The 17,204-nt window shown below is 37.4% G+C and overlaps 1 long non-coding RNA gene across 4 annotated transcripts in view; it reads left to right on the forward strand.

Moving 5' to 3' along the window:
- The window catches only part of LOC107199834, a 55,880-nt gene that overhangs the window by 25,698 nt on the left and 12,978 nt on the right, over window positions 1-17,204 (forward strand). Inside the window, exons 2-6 of one of the 4 annotated variants that reach the window (XR_004496214.1) lie at window positions 994-1,025; window positions 1,748-1,792; window positions 2,459-2,545; window positions 4,052-4,236; window positions 6,230-9,695. This is a non-coding gene — a long non-coding RNA (uncharacterized LOC107199834). Of the gene's footprint in view, window positions 1-993; window positions 1,026-1,747; window positions 1,793-2,408; window positions 2,546-4,051; window positions 4,237-6,229; window positions 9,696-11,138; window positions 11,247-17,204 lie in introns of those variants that run through there. The other 3 variants (XR_004496215.1, XR_004496213.1, XR_004496216.1) reach the window with 3 other exon arrangements.

A 17,204-nucleotide genomic window follows, 5' to 3' on the forward strand; every position in this document is an offset into this window, starting at 1 on the left:
ATTTTGGAGTAAATCTAAACCCTTACCTCTCTGTTACTGAGATATTTCATTTCAAGAAGCATTTGCTTCTTCCTTCCGATCCACACATTTTCACCTTGATTTATGCCAGTTTTTGAAACTGCATTTGATTATCTACCCTGAGTTCCCAGAGAGGGATTTCTGTTAGAACTGCAGGAAAAATGAAAATGGGGCCTTGTGAAAATATCTTCACAAATGAAGGAGACAAAAGAAATCTAATTGCACCAATAAACAAATACAAAACTGATCCCATAAAAGATAATAAATAAATTTTCTCTTATGTTACTATAGAAAACCATTGCAAGAGTTTAACATGATGGACATAAATAAGCATTTTCTTAGAACATTTCTATAATACTTGAATGAAAAAATACCTTTCTTTTTCTTCATTCACAATTGTAAAAGAGGGATATTTTTCCCCTTGTGTCTTAACTCTGAGGTAGTGATAAATATTTTGGATTAATTCAGAAAAAATCAGACATGCAGTGGCTTTTATTAAGTATATCATATCCTCTTAGTCTAAACTTTGTCCCTCAATAATTCTGAATTTTGTATTTATATTAGTCTTCTTTATTTTAGACCATACAATATTAATGGAAACATTATGTGCTTGAGAGCTGGGCTACATGTGCTGTGTGGGGGTCTTCACAGTCTTTTGCTGGGGTCATAATTTCTTTTAAGTACTATTCATTCTCCAAAACAATGAAAATCACCCTCTTCAGATTGTATTCTAATACAGAACTAAAATTTCCACAATTATAATTCACTCAGGAACTTGACTTCCTATTCCTATGATGATGTCCTCCAGGACACACATTTTTAGGAGGGAAACTGCCTGAAGAGCAAGCAATTAATTTGTCCATTTCCAGAGGGAAAGCTGTTTATTATCTCAAGAAGTAGATACAATACAAGTGGAAGAGTTTGGCCTACTACTTTGGATAAAGAAGTAATGCTGCTGAATATTTTTTTTCACAGATATGTTGACCACAACTACATTAAGAAGACTGGTAAGTGATACTGCGTGCATTAAACTGCTTTAAGCAATGGCTTAGATCTAAACCAAAATTAATCATGACAGTAGCTCTATTATTAGATTCCTATGTCGATAAAACAGTTTGCACTGCACCGGCTATCATAATTTCAGGAATGAATGTGAAAATTTTTATGCGATTTAAAATGCCTTTCACTTGCATAATTACTGACCTTTAAAATGAATCTGGTTTATTCTAATACAGAAGTGAAATCTAAAACCTGGGCCACCAGCAGTATCCGTGTAGACTAAATGGGAGTGGTAATTGGAGAGTGATTGCACAGCTGCTGAATAGGGCTCCTTGTTTCTTTGAAATGGAAATATAATGTAGGATGTCAATTACATTACAATTACAAAGAGAAGACAAGTGATAATCCTAGCATTTGGCTGTTAGTGTTCATTTGAAAGACTCCCTTTTCCCATTGGAAATTGTAATATGCTTCAGTGTGCACAGGAATATATTATGTGGGTGACAAATGACTGAAGCAGTGTACAGCCTTCTAGCACAGTTACCTTTACCTTTCTACATGCACACACAGATACACAGACACAAATTCTACATTTGCTAGCAGTAGAGATGACAATAACAATCTTTTGAAATTTATCAATAAAACTAAAAAAGTATCCCACTGGGAAAGCTATGCTCAAATAATTCTTTTTTCTCTAACATAAGCTGTTTTGTTTTTTAAATCTTCCCAGAGCACACTACTATTGAAACCCATTCAAGGGCCTTAGAGGAAAAAGGTAGGAAATTAATCTGTTGGAATATATGCATCTAAATGACATCTGGGTCACTGTTTTTCATCACCTCATCTTATTTCTACCAGTGTAAAAGAATTCACATTGCTGAATTACTAATGAGAAATAATCTATAAAGACTAGTGACTGTGTGTATGTTATGCAACATAACAGAGATAGGGCTAAGACATAGGTAGTTTCCTACCTTTAAGACAGGCATAATACCTGAACAATTTGGTTTGGGTGTCTTCTACTACATGCAGACCTTCTGAAAGCAAGTTCATGAGCTATTTATGATTGTATAGCAGTTATTTACGCAGTGGAAAGGCAAGACTAAAATGATATAAGGCTAAGCATGAATTTCTTCAAAACCTAAAGGCATTTGAGGAATAACTGTTGGTGACTGATGGCAGAGAGGTCAGCAGGGAAGTGTTGGCTTCTGTCACTCACTGAAAATTGATTATCTTGAAAACCTGAGCTAAACCTCCTACTCTGTTTTTTTTTTTTCCCTTCATGATTTTATACCGTTCCTTCACTCTGCTCTTTCCTCAGTTTCTGGCTTACTAATACTAGCTCAATAAGGACCTCTGTCTTTTTATTTCCTTCTGTCACATGTCTTTAGCCTATGAATTCACTTTCAGCTGAAAAATACTTTTTTTTCTGAAACACCAGTTCAAAGTTAGCAAACTGAGCTTCACCAAAGCTTGTCTTGTTCCTGAATGTGAGCTGTCAGCTGCAAAAGGGAGCAGCCAGGCTTCGGTGAGTACCCACATTTGTTCTGTGTTCATCTGGTGCTGATGTGAGATAACAGCTTCAGGGAACTTTCACTGCTGAAAATTATTAACACAAATACTGCATATTTACCCATGCACTCTGTAATAGAGATAATATTTTTTGGAGGTTACTGGGTGGGTGCCTTTTTATATCTACCATGCTTCACCTCTAGGGAAAACTAAAAGTTTGCTCACTGCAGTAAACTATAATATCATTGAGGTCCACCTGCAGAAATGAAAATGTTGTATGAATCCCAAGAAAACTGTTAGCCTATTGGAAACAGATGTCTTCAATTCTAATATTCTGTAATAGTGAACAAGGTAGGCAGAAAGTTCACATGCAGTACAGAGCTTACATCTCTATTAGATGTATCAATTCTATGGATAAACAATGGATTACATGATGCACTTGCTTTTCATTTCTGCACTGCAGCAAAAGTTAATTTGAATTTAGCAGAAAAACAAGAAACAAAAGTATGCTGGTTCAATGAATCACTTAAAGGATATAAATATATTGTTTAAAAAGTACATATGGTTTTCAGATGACAGAAATGTACAGGAAAAAGACTTACTGGTGTAAGTGAGACAGCACCAGCTGCATCAGAGCCCTGTAGCTAGAAAGTAACATTTGGATCAGCATAATTTATAAAGAAAAAAAATGACTTGAACATTAGACAGATTTTCTGGTTTTGTAAACAGGAATATAGAGCATATTTCAGAATACTGAAATCAGAAATGTATGTGCATTGGTTTGTCCTGGAATACAATATTGTGCATAGGAAGGGATTCTGATATCAGGTTCACTATAATTACATAATGTTTATCTCACATAGTGTACACTGTTCTTTGTATAAGTTCTTCCATTGCTACTAAACTCAACTAGAATTTCTGGAGAATGGCTTTCTGAAGGTGAGGCACTGACTGCCATTTAGGCTTACTTCTTAGGGCTCATTTCTTATAGAAATAATTTGCCCAAACAGAATCAAGGTATAGTTTGGGATTCAAATATTTTGTCTTCTTAAAAGACAAATGGAACAGAAGAGAAACCTTAAAGTGTCATAATTTGAGGTAATTCTACAGAGGGGAGACAGCTCTGCAGAGCTCTGTAGCCCCATTGCCCAGGGGCATCCATGCCAACAGCACGCAGGTGAGAACAGCCAAGCACAAATCAAGCATTCATGAGCAACAACTGGGCATTATCTTGCATGAGAAGATGTGGAATTTGAGAGAAAAAGATTCAGGAGCTGAGAAGGATCCCCCAATGCCTGAGAGACCCAATGTAGCTGCTGGATACATGGAGGAAAACAGCAGAGACACGGAGGGTACCTTTGTGCATTCCTGCAGCACATGGCGCTGTTGGAAGGCTGCTTTCTGTTAAACTGGCAGCACTGCAAGAACAACAGTAGGAAAATAAAGAGGTTTTCAAGACAGATACAAATTTTATTTCGAGACTGGACAATTTACTTAAGAATCCCATTCTGTTTTACAACAGGAGCAACAAGATGCAGATGCTGGAAGTTAAAGTCAAGCAAACCCAGATTAGAAACACGATTATCAACTGACATAACTTCTCCAGCAACACAGTCATTCATCTGATGCATGAAAGCTTGAAATAGCATTTAGATTCACCCCACCTACAACCTCAGTAACTGAAGTACCTATTTCAGGAGTTTTATAGTAAGTACAGAGGAATAATCATGTTCAAGGGACTACTGAAATTTGAGAAAGCCTGAATCACTGAAGGTTTTTCTTAATTTATCATAAATTCCTGAATTGGGAACCTCAGATTTTTAAAATTCAGTGAGATAAATCAGGGTTTCTGTCTCACAAGTTAGCTTGCACAACTAGTTGTATACAGTAAAGGATAAATTAAATTAAAAAAAGGGGGAAATCAAGAAACAAATGTGTATGAAGAAAAAACAGACAAAAAGAGAAAAGAAATAATTTTTTTTAATAGAAAACAGATATCACCATCTTGTAAAAAACCTCTTTCAGGGAAAATGGTACTAGTGATTGCACTTGGAAATCAGTGGACTTCAGTTTGAAAGATATTCAATGGGTACAGAGCATGGATACAGTTCAATGGCTACAATATATAGGCAAAATAGGTAACTTGAAATGCATAATTTAATAAAAACCAGTGTATTTTATAATTTAATAATTGATAAAGTAAATAATAATTTAAATAAAAATTATAAAATAAATTATCATTTAATCAAAACCACTATGACTTTTCTTTGGATATGGGAAAATGAATTTTTGCTATCTTTTCACTAAAGATGACCTATAAGATGACCATTATTTCAATGTGAGTGAGTAATAATGGAGTAAAGGACTGCTCATTTTAAATGAGGCTGTCAAAATAAGGTCCTGAGCAAATTAAAAGATTAGAAAATTGAGAGAACCCAGGATCTACAGCATTAAATACAGACCTGGGACCAAGATATTTTAAAGAAAATGGAATGCAAGCAATGAAAACGTAGTCTTGCAAAACTGATGCTGAACTCCTACACAGTAGCAAAGTTGATAACTATTAAGTTAGAAGCAGAATGGAAGTAAGTACATTCACAGTTGTTCTGCACATCAGTCTCTTCAGCATAATTTAAAAAACCCAAAACTAACAATTTCTCCAGCATTGATAGTCTGCCACTGAAGAGGTAGTCTGTCAAAAGCAAAATGAAACTCTGTTCTCACCACCAGTAGGAAGGAGAGAGAATTAAGTAAATAACCAAATCAAATGGGCATGACAATAAATTAAGATAACAGAAATTTAGAAGAAATATAAAAAAATACACTTAATGCACTGCATAGTCAGAAGAAAAAGACAGAAGGGAGATAACAAGTTTACAGTGCTAGAACATAGAAAAATTCTCCCAGGAGGGATAAAGTGTGCTGTAAACCCCTGGGCATTTCACTTATGTAAGTCCTTGAAAATAAACAACTTTCAAAATATATTGGTCTAGCTGTGGAGGTGAAAATAATGGTGGATAGCAATGATGAGTCACAGATTTATGTATTTCATCATTTCATCTCCAGTTTTAAAGACAGACTCATGTTATTTGAGAAGTTATTAAGGGTTTTTGCACTACTAAACATATAAATATTTGCACAACTGTGAAGAGGATACCGTGTACATAAATTCAAATATAAAATGGATAAAACCAGCTGGTGTACAATCAATATTTCTATTAGTGTAGTTACCTTAGTAGAATTTACTTCATGTGATGGGTTGACCCTGATGAGATGACAGATGTACACCAAAGCCACCCTACCACTCCTCAGCTTGAAAGAAGACAAAGGTCAAAAAAGGCTTGTGAGTTGAGATAAGGATAAGGAGAGTTCCTTCAGCAGTTACCATCATGAGCAAACCAAACTTTTTTGGGGAAAAAAAACATAGTAGGATAATGAAAGAAAACCCCAAATCTTAAAAACGTTTTACCTCCCTCCCTGCCTTCTTCCTGGGTCTAACTTTACTCCTGATTTTCTCTACTACCTTCTCCTCCCCAGATGGTGCAGGGGGATGGGGGTGGGAGATGGTACCTTTCACTTCAGGGGAGGACTCCTCACATTGCTCCAGAGTGGGGTCTCTCTCACTGGAGACAGTCCTCCATAAACTTCTCCAGTGTGAGTGCTTCCCACAGGTTACAGTTCTGTGTGATCCCTTCCACAGAGTGCAGTTCTTCAGGAACACACTGCAGCAGAGTGGGTCCCTCACAGCATCACAAGTCCTTCCAGCAAACCTACTCCTGTGTGGGCTCCTCTTTTTAAAGATCCACAGACCCTGCCAGAAGCCTGCTACAGTTTGAGCTTCTGATGGGGTGAAACCTCAATTGGGCATTCATATGCTCCACCATGGATCCTCATGGGCTGCATGGACAGGAGGACAGCCTGCCTCACCACTGTCTTCACCAAAGGGTACAGGAAATCTCTGCTCTGGCACCTGGACCACCTCTTCCCCCTACTTCTTCACCTTGGTGTCTGCAGAGCTGTTTCTCTCACATAGCCTCACTCCTCTCTGGTTGCAGATGGATGCACAGGTGTTTTTTTCACCTTTTTAAATATATTGCTCCAGAGACACTGCCACAGTTGATGATGGACCTAGCCTTGGCCAGTGGCACATCTGTCTTGGATCTGTTGGACATGTAGGAAGCTTCTAGCAGCTTCTCTCAGAAGCCTACCCTGTAATCCCCAGCTCCTAAAACCTTGCCACACAAACTCAGTACAGTAAATAAGAACCCGATGCTACATACCCTCAAAAGTTACTCTCAAGAGACACTGTGCAGCTTTAGCTGACACCACATTTCAGAGTTATTGCACTGTATGTAGACTACTGCAAAGAAATCAGTGGTAGCCTGAACTGCCCATGTGACTTTTTCTCCCCATTTGTTCTCGCTGCAGTTTTATGGGTCAGATTCTCCCTCTTATATCAAGTAAAAAATAATTAAGCTTGCATAGCCATAAAGACAAGTTTTGAATTGTCATGGCAAACCTACACCATCTCAGTCAGAGATTCTTATAATGTGTTCTTACAATTTGTTCCCTTGTGCTACACATCTGCAGATTTAGGGAACTGCCTCTACAGTCACATGAGAATGTTTGAGTGCATACTGCAGCTCCTTTGCTGCTACTTATACTGACCTGGCAAACACTTGGGATGCAGAATTTGGGGAAATCTTCATAATTTTGATCTTTGATTGTCTCAGTTTCTAGCACTGGCAGTATAATGCAGAGTACTGGTAATAACAATGCACTCCCTAATGCACTGTAAGACTCATAATGAAATTTAGTGCCAGTTTATACTGAATGCAAAAAAAAAATGACCTTTTGGAAAATCCATTCTAAAAAGTCCTCCTGGTTTTATGATTTAGAAGTTAATATGCATGAAAGTCTAACTCCTAGAAATTATTTTCTTTGATTTCTTCTTTTTCCCTGTAGTTTGTTTAAGAATCATACTTAAAGTTAGTTTACTCACACCACTTCAAATCTGCCACTGCTATTCTGTATCAGTCACTTGAAATGCCTCCAATTTCTCCATAGACAGTGGGTTTTCATATGCCAGAAAAATTTCAAACACTATTTTTTCTAAACTGCAGCTTCAGAGAGATGCTGTGTCATGCAAAAAACATTGAAGGCTATATTGATAAGAATAAAATTTAGTTGTAGAGGAAAGCAAAGAAAAATTTACACTGTCTAAATATTGCAGTGTTAATATGTGTATTCTCTCTGAGCAAGTTATCATTAATAAATGAAAAAAATGCAGCAAAGATATACTTTATAGGAAATGTTAACTACTTCTGGCATAGTAATACCAAGGTGCCATGAGTGAAGTGTCCTAAGTGCTTATTAAACAAAAGCTGGGATTCCACAGACCCAGTCATAAATTAATTTCCTAGACAAGCACACTTGTAACCATGGAAGGGAGTATCACTATATTGTAAAACCCTATGGATGATTAAAGTCAAAGACCCTTCCTGGATGAGCTTGAACTCATACATGGGGTCAGAGGCAGAAATTCTCACCTACAGGAAAAGGTAGGCTCAATTTCTTCTAAACTAACTGAGCTTATGAATGCATCTCAATGATAGTTATCAGCTACTAATTTACTATTTATTTTCTCATCTTCTATGCATGAATTACAATGATGGAGTGGGAAAACTTAAATTTTTTATCCATGGAAGCTTGAGGATCTCCCCATGCTCCCTGCAGGCTCCTCCAGCAAGGCTCACCACAAGCCATGCCTTGGCAGCTGGGACTGTCCCTTCAAAACAGACAGAAAGCTCTAATTCATCTTAATTTAGAAACTAATCAAGTTCCATCTTGTATGGTATTGATTTCCATGTAGTCAATGGGCACTCTGTGTCTTTGAGATGTGTCTCAGAAACTCAGGTGGAGAGAGGAGTGAGGAGCTCTGCAGGGAGAGAGACAGCACATCCATGTCCCTGCCCTCCCTGGACTCTGTCATTCACCTGCACCAAATGTCTTGTCCTGCTTTCCCCAGACAGGTGGGGAATTAAGCAAAGGTCAAAATGAAATGTGGGGGGGGGTTATTCCTTGTATATATAAAAAGAGGATTTTTCACCCTCTTAAACATTACTGTATCCATCCTCACAGTAAAGGAATTGCTTTGAGAATTAAAAATCCAGGTAGCTAAGGACAGAGAAATGATACCAAGATGTGGCTGGTTGAGAAGCAATGGCAGTGCAAGATGATGTTCAGCCTGGTAAAGAAATCCTCCAGTTAGCCTGTGCTTGCAGTTAAGTAATTTGGAGTAGTTATAATCTAGGTTAAATAATAAGCAAACCTGTAAGGCTTGCTTACAGAATGGTTAAATAATAAGCAAGCCTGTAAAATCACAATGTTAAATATATTATTTTGTGAAGTGCTGTAATATATGTCTCTGAGTATGTGGAATCAGATTTGCAATGCATATACACATACAGAAAATACACATGAGCATATTAATCAATATGCACATGGAGTGCTTCCCAGTCAGATGTCTCCACTAGAATTCATTAATTTAAGATCTTGCTGAAATTATACCATGTTCATCAGGTTAGAAAGAGAAAAATAAACATTCATATTTGCTTGATTTTTTGAGTGTAGAGTGTCAGTTACTTTGCTGGTAAAGACTTTCAGTCATAACAACTAATCTTCCAGGAAAACTTTCTTTTAATTTATTTTAGAAGTTTATAATTTGGGTCTTAAAAATAAGTAATTTCATGCTTCATGAATAACAATATATTGAGACTTTTTATCCTCACATAGGGAAATGAGCTATGATCAGACCTGGTGCACCCAATATACACTGAAAATCCACTCCTGCTAAGTTGTAAGGAAAATTTCTCTGCTATCACTAGGTTTTGACTTAAAACTTAGAATCCATTCTTTTTTACTGAAGATGACTGACCATGTTAGAATGTATGGAAAACGTCTCACAAGAAACAATTTTTATGCAAAAATCAACATTAGTTTACCCAGTTACCCCATCTTTGCTGCAGCACCATTGACAATTCATATGAAAAGTAAAGCCACAGCATTTGTTTATGAACTCACAGCAATTTTCCTGAGCAAAATTATTAATAGCATTTTAGCATCTGGGATAAGAAACTTTAAAGTCAGAGTAGATGTATTTTTCCATTCACAGTGAGTAAATATAAACAAAATAGATTTATGTATATTTATATTTTTTATATATATATCTTTATATATATTTTATTTATATATCTATATATAAATATATAAAATATTTTTACGCAGAAAAGGAAAAGAAAGAAAACAAAAAACAAAAAAAAGGCAAAGAAAAGGAAAACAGCCATTTCTACAACAAAGAAGTAAATCCACACTTCTTCAAGTTCATTTTCCCTAAGCCACTGGTTTTGTCTGAATCATGTTTCCTTAAAAAATTCAACCATAATTTTCCTTTCAAGTTGTCAAAAATAATACACGTAAGAATAAACAGGTGCCAACAATGCACAATCCATCTAGTATCTGATAACTGTGGCATCACAATTATATCACTTGCTGTGAATAAAAGTTATTTAGGCAATGTCATCCTTCTTGATGCTCAAAGTGATGAAGAAAAAGAAACCAAAACAAAGCTCTTCATCTGTTCCTGTGTTTATATGTATCTATATTTGTCTGTGCAGTATGTATACGAATATATATAATTTGTTGTATGGATAAGGAAGTGTGAGGCATTCCTTCTGCTTCCAAATTGAAAGAACATTTTATGGAATGAAGGTCTTTGGAATAAAGGACTCTTGTGAAGTGTGTGTGAATAATCTGGTACAATGCATTGGCTCAGCATTGCTGGCAGATTGGTGCAAGTAGAAACGAACAAGCAGTTGGTTATGCTGACATTCTTTCTCTAATGTGACTATTTTGCCTGTTTGTATTTGGCTCTCCATAGTACTCAGATCACAGTAATGACAATCAGGACTATGTGTCCTTTGTAAGCACAAGTCTTAATTTCATATTAACTTAATCAGGTATTTAACATTCTGGTTTGCACTATATTTCTAAAGAAAAAAGGTCTCTAAAGTTACTAGGTCACTACATGAAAAGCAAGTTCCTGCCTTTTTTCCAGCTTTCATGAAACTTCACAAGTGCCATGTCAAGGTGACACTGTGGGTATTTCCCTCATCATAGCTATGTGGTATAAAATACCAATCAAGTTGGTATAAAATACCAGTCAAGTTTCTAATATGTTGGGTCTGTCATCACCAGCTGTAAATCCAGAATTCAAACCCACTGTCAACAATAGGAAAGGTAACAGTCACCATGTGGCTGAAGGTTTTGTAACCTCTGTGTGTTCTTGTATACCACAAGGAATCTGATAGAAAGATGTTATTGCTACTTTCTCTTTTTCCTTTTTTTTTTTTTAAGAACATCATCAAATGTTATTTATCAAAAGAGTATCTTCTTCGGACAATCTTGGTTGAGATAATTCCTATACTAAAAGAAGGGATGGCTATACTACCAGCTCCATCTACTGTGAATTTATTGTGGTAAAGTCTATTTAGTTGACAAATGTTTGTTCAAATTTTCCTGAGCAAAACAAGTAATTCTGGCTTTTGCAGAGTCTGATGCAACTTACTTTGAAGGGGAGCAGTCTATGATGGAAGATCTAATTCATCTCAGTCTCCATAATGTCACAGATCTGGAGATAAGCCTAATAGCAGCATCAGGTATGAACCTAAAGAGACCAGTTATATTAATAAAGGCACCATGGGCTCAGTACCTGCAAAGCTTCTTCACTGCTACTACTACTACTACCACTACCACCAAAAAAAAACCCAACAAAAAGAACAAAAGTTAAGGAGCCAAGGAAGATTCTATTACACTGGATACACTAAATCTTCAAAGCCTCATTTTATCTGTAAGAAAGCTGCAAGACAAGTTATGTATTGTTCTACCTGATCCTTTCTGTAGATGTTTTTGAGAAGTTGTCTTTGGACTGCCAGCTCAGTATTTTTAAACAATGCTTCTCATGAAGCCTTTTGACCAGAACCACTTCTGGTCACTTTCAAACAATTTTTGAAATTCCTCTGCTAGTTTTGGATCTTAGAGCTTAATTTTCCTCTGTGCAGGGTAGATGGTGAAGTTTTAATTTCCAAAGTTAGTGCATCTGCTGAACAAATGTTCTTAACATGAAGTACCATCCCGGGGCCTTCAAGTCAAGCATTCCATTCAGCACAGCAGAACATTGGCCCTGCCTGCTTCCCTTTCTCTCCTCACATTAAGTGTTTGACTCTAGCTGTTTTCTTCAGATGACAATACAGTTATGTCTATATTACTGAAAAGTCTTGATCTGCTTCTGGAGTGCATTTTGCAAAGTCAAGTCAGAAGGCCTTACAAAATCTTTGAATTTTGAATCCATTGTGGGCATGGATCCAGAAACATTCAAACTTCACTGGCTTTAGCACAAAACTACAGGTGAAAAATGCAGTAAAATTCTGAAGTGTTTTTCAGCCTCTTATGATGTCAATTGGCAAGGACCCCAGTAAAGAGTCAAAGCTATGCAAGACCTTAAGATGGACCAGATTTTCCAAGCTATTTTCTTAAAAATAGCAGTTTATAGCTTTTATTTTTCAATATTCTTGTAATGTGAATTTGCAGAACACTATGATGCATAGGTTTAAAATTCAGAACCATTCTGTTATTTGAGTTCTATGAGTTGTGAACAAGACACTGCATTAGATAAACCAATGGCCTAATCAAGCCTGGCAGCTTTTGTGTCAGTTTTTGTTGATTCAAGAAATCTAGCATACAGAAAAATAACCTTCTCTTTTCCTTGGTAGATCTTGAAAATGCATATTTATTATTCCCCTAAATCTATAGCTGGAAGAGAATTAATATCTAGGATATGACTAATCTGAGCTGTACAGCATAGAGGGAGATGAGGTTTTAGGGATAAAAAATAAAAGCCCCTGTTAGTGTTCAAAAAACTATGGAACCGTTTACTGATATCAAGGAAGTCATTTAATTAGGCATTTTACAAATACTCATACTTCTTTTTTCCCTCATAGCAATGCCCAACAGCACAGGTTATATCACTGGCTTTGCCAAGAATTCAGCATCTGTGTTCCCACTAATGACTGCAGTAAAAGTCACTCTTCAGGGTGTAAATTAATCACTGGCATTTAGAGACTGAGAAAGAATCAATAAAAAGCTTGTACTACTGCCTACCTTAACACATTTCTTTCTAAATACACTTCAGCTATTTTGGCTGGTTATTACGAAAGTTTTTACTTAAAACTTGCAGCTTCTGTTTACCTCAGACCTTGCCAGTGTCCTGAGTGCATGGTCACCCCAGGGAGGAGGGTGGAGGTGTGGGTCCTGAGTCCAAGGCCAGCACTTTTGCTGTCAGCAGGAGCTTGGAGAAGCTTCTTGTTCTTGTTCTGACCCCACTGCTGGGGATTTCTGCCTTGGCCTCCGTGCTGCGTGAGCCCTGAGACTGCCTGGGCAATCCCTGGGCTGGCCTCTGTCTCCAGACCCAGCCCTGATGTGCTGCTCAGCACCCTGGCCCCTTCTGGCTGAGGTCTGGGTGCCTGCCAGCCCTGCTGCCTCTCTGCATTCCCTCCTGGCTCACCTGGAGCAGCAGGCAGCCCTCACAGCACCCTGCTGCTGCTGGCTGCCTCCTGACCTGAGGAGGGTGACAGTGCTGTAGAAAGCCTCCGTGTAAACTAATGTAAGGCAGGAGCTCCATTACCTTTCTGGTAATCCTGAAATGCCTGCAGTTTAATTTATAACTACCTTATTTTTGATAATTTAATTATTAATTGAGTGAAACATCTTAATTTTTCTGGGAAAAAAATCTAACTTCAGATAATGAGAAGACTGTTCCTCAAGGCAGTGGTTAATAATCCCTTCAGCACACAGAAGTCCACTGCACAGGACTCTGCTTTGTGGCACCAGGGAAGAAGTGGGTGGCTCATCTCTCCCTGACATTACACATTGCACACTGCACATGAGCTTGTGATTCAGTTTTCTTCTAGATATTTCTAGCAAACTATTTTATATATAAAAAACTGAAATGTCCAGATCACGTCTCTGCTCATGCAGTTGTTTTCTGGAACTTGAACTGCATCACCAAGCAATACAGCTTTCTGTAGATGTGTCACACAACCAAAGGGAAGCAGGATGGAAAGAAACTTCTAGTGAATGACAGCAGCAAACCACCCTGGCATGCACACAGTACAGACAGTGAAACTGAACTTCTGGTTCAGCTTCACAGGATGAACTTGTCCCATCTTTTTGCCTCTTTCTTCAGGCCAGAGACCCCTCCACAAGTTGTGTTACCTACGTCACGGTGCACCACTCCACTGTGTTGACCTGGAATACAGGTTTTTCTGAGCAAAACATCAGGAATTGTAATCACTGTAGAGAGATGGACTCCTTTAGAGGGAGACTGAGTCCTGGTTCTGGGCTACTTCTGCTGGCCTAAAGGGTTCCACATTGAGAAGGATCACTTGGGCACTTCAAAAACTCAACATTCACATTCCAAGTCGGGTTTCTAGGTTGCCAACAGAATGTGCAGGGAATTGTATATGATAACCTTGTACAAATTAGTTATTGAAAACTCTGAAAAAAAAAAAAAAGGATGTGATTCAGACATAACTGAAAGAACTAGGTACCTTCAATCCATTAAATTTTCACATGATGTGTCAGGGATTTTAATTATTCTGTTTGTGATTGGAAGTCTTGCATAGTACCAAGAGCCAAGGCTATGCATTTATCTTCCTTGTAAAAAAGACCTTTAAAGTAGGCAGAAAAATAAATTACCATGTCACCTGCTACAAAAAATCTGTAACTGAAACCCAGAAAATTTGAAAATATCTAGTGGAAAGAATCAAAAGCAAGAAAAGATGAGCTTTTTTGATCTTCTGGCCGCTAGGTTCAAAAGCTACAGGATGCTAGCAGTGAATTCAGTACTTGTAAAGTGTAAGAAAGAAGCAAAAAGGAATCTTTCCCCTCTCATAAATATGATAAGGAAAATATATTTACCTTTGCATTCAAAAGGTATTTGCTTGTGGTTTTTTTTCCTTTTTCTTTCTTATGCCTTATATGATATAGGACCTTTTTGTAGGATTATTTTTAAATATGATCTGCTTGAAGGCAGTGTGCTCAGTCCCTGGGTGGGAAATATGCTTCATTTAAGTCAAGAGCAATCTGTACTGCTGATTAAAAAACAAATGCTGATGGCCTTCACAGGGAGTCTCATCCATCAAGAATTAGCTAAGAAATTGGTAGAGAAAATGATAGTGGGAGGAGGGGAAGGATGGTGGACAGTGTTCCATGAAACATGGAACAACAGCAACAACAAAAAAATCATTAATTGTTGTTAAAAGTTCTGTCAGTGGGGAAAACTGGCTTGGAAAAGAGATTTTCAAACTGTTTGATGGTTGCATGTCCTGGGAATTCAAATGAACTTTGTCATCACTGCCAGTTTCATAAAAGAATGAAGTCTCCAGCAAGGCACAGATGGTAATTCTGAATGAACAAATGATTATGCCAAGAGAATATTATGCTCAGAAACACATTTTATCGATATATGAGTAAAGCTGTTAGAAGGACATCTATGGAAAACAAGACCTAGCTCCTTATTGAGCACCTGAATACCATAGGAAATTAGGGAGTGGCTAAAGGCTATTTCATGAATTCTTAAGTCCTGCTTACTAGGAATTAACTGCAAAATTGTCTGGAAATACTGATTATTAAAATGGTACTGTGATTTATGAGAACCGCAAAGCTATGTGTGAACAACAACAATTAGATATTAAGCTGCATTTACTTAAACTGCAAAGTGATTATGGAATGTCTATTGGATTTCCAGAGGGGCCAAATTCCCCATTGTCTCTAAATCAATTACATTGAAGCAAAAAAAGTTCATCCCATTGATACTTATGGATTCACAAGCCCAAACATATGCCCCTGGTTGTGCTGTAAATTAATTGGTTTACAATTGTTAAATGCATTGTCTCACTTAGAAGAGTTGTTTCCAATTACACCTGTGTCATCCCACAGCCAAGGTGGGTTCCCTGACTTCAGTGGAATCCACGACTGTAAACCAAGGATCTGATAGGATGAGGCATCAGAATAGGAGTGCATGATTTCTGCATCACTGGCTTTAAAAAGGTTGACTTTATAATTCATGTGACTATTTCTAAGTGAAGGCTTGAAACAACAGATTTGGATTCCACATCACTTTCAAATCTGAAGTTTCACCCTTGAGACCAATAGGCTCTTTCCTGTGAATTCAAGATGGTTAATGTAGGGGAAGAAATGCATCACAGGAGATTTTTCTCAGGGTGAAAGTCACCCAGCAGTATGTCTTGCAGGGACACTTCAGAGGTGCAAGCCTCAGCTTCTTCCATACATTTTCTTGAGCACGGAAGACAAATCTCAGACACAGATGACACTGGTACAATCTTGTAGCTTGATGGAAAATATATTCATCATCAACATGCAATCAAAAATAATACATACACCTTGGAAACGTTTATCCTGATGCCAGTGATGAAAATATATGAGGGATTCCCTAACCCATTTAAAAATCATTCATATTCAGTTACAAAATAAAGTATGAAATTAGGAATAACCAAAGGATTTGAATAAAATTGGGGGGGAGGGGGGAGGATAGAAGGGGAGAGAAGCCAAAAAAAGAGAGAAACATGGTTTCTTAGTTTTTAGGTTTCTTCTTCAATGTGAGACAAATGCAAATTTTAGTAAACGAGAAATTAGAAGGAAAATATTAGAGGAAATCCTTCTTCCCACATATTTTCCTGCTGTTGTAAATGAGGGGTTTGTGTCATTAAATAGAATCCATGGGTCAAATTATAACTCCATTTTTGCAGTGGTGCAGGTTGATTTCAGTGCCAATAAAGTCATATTAGTGCAAAGCTGTGAAACATCATCCACGAAGCCATTTGTATGTGCGAGATGAATACATTAGCTTCCCGGCAGATGGCTGTGAATTCTTCCAGACAGAGCATGTCTTGGGCTTTCAAGAACCATTTATCAAAAGGAGTACTGAATCATCTTCAGTTCTGCAGAAATCCCTCCAGAGAAGCAAGTGCTAAATGGTTTAAAGATCAGAGACAAGAGTACTGCATTGTCAGCTGCAGGTGCAGCGGCCACTGGGCTATCAACTGGGGCTTCATGAGCACCCATTACTTGTTGTTTTGTGATGCCAGAGGTATTTACCTTGACTATTTCTTTAGAAAATTTTCTTTTAATCAGTGGGGGAAAGCATGTAAATTACATTTTGAATATCCTGAATGATTCAGTAGCTCATGATACTTCTGGATTCTGCCATTGTTAAGCGAGATGTGACCAGCAGACATTCAGAAAAAGGAGATCTGCATTAGGTAAATGAGGAAAAGATTTCCTAGATTTTTAAATAGAACTTTTTAATGGAGGATACCAAATTGAGAAACCTGTTTAGTAAAAGAGTTTTAGACTTCAGCTAAAGAGATCCTGTGCAATATTGATGGAATAATAGGATTAACATTTGTGGGTTTAGGACACTTTCCATTGAACAATATCAATTCAATATGCAGACCTAACTTTACAAGACTCTCCATTGGTCCAACCATGTCATTAACTTTACCCTAGAGGGCTCCATATCTTCCAATCAAGCAGGA

The sequence above is a fragment of the Parus major genome, chromosome 2 (assembly GCF_001522545.3).
Source record: "Parus major isolate Abel chromosome 2, Parus_major1.1, whole genome shotgun sequence".
NCBI classification, from domain to species: domain Eukaryota; kingdom Metazoa; phylum Chordata; class Aves; order Passeriformes; family Paridae; genus Parus; species Parus major.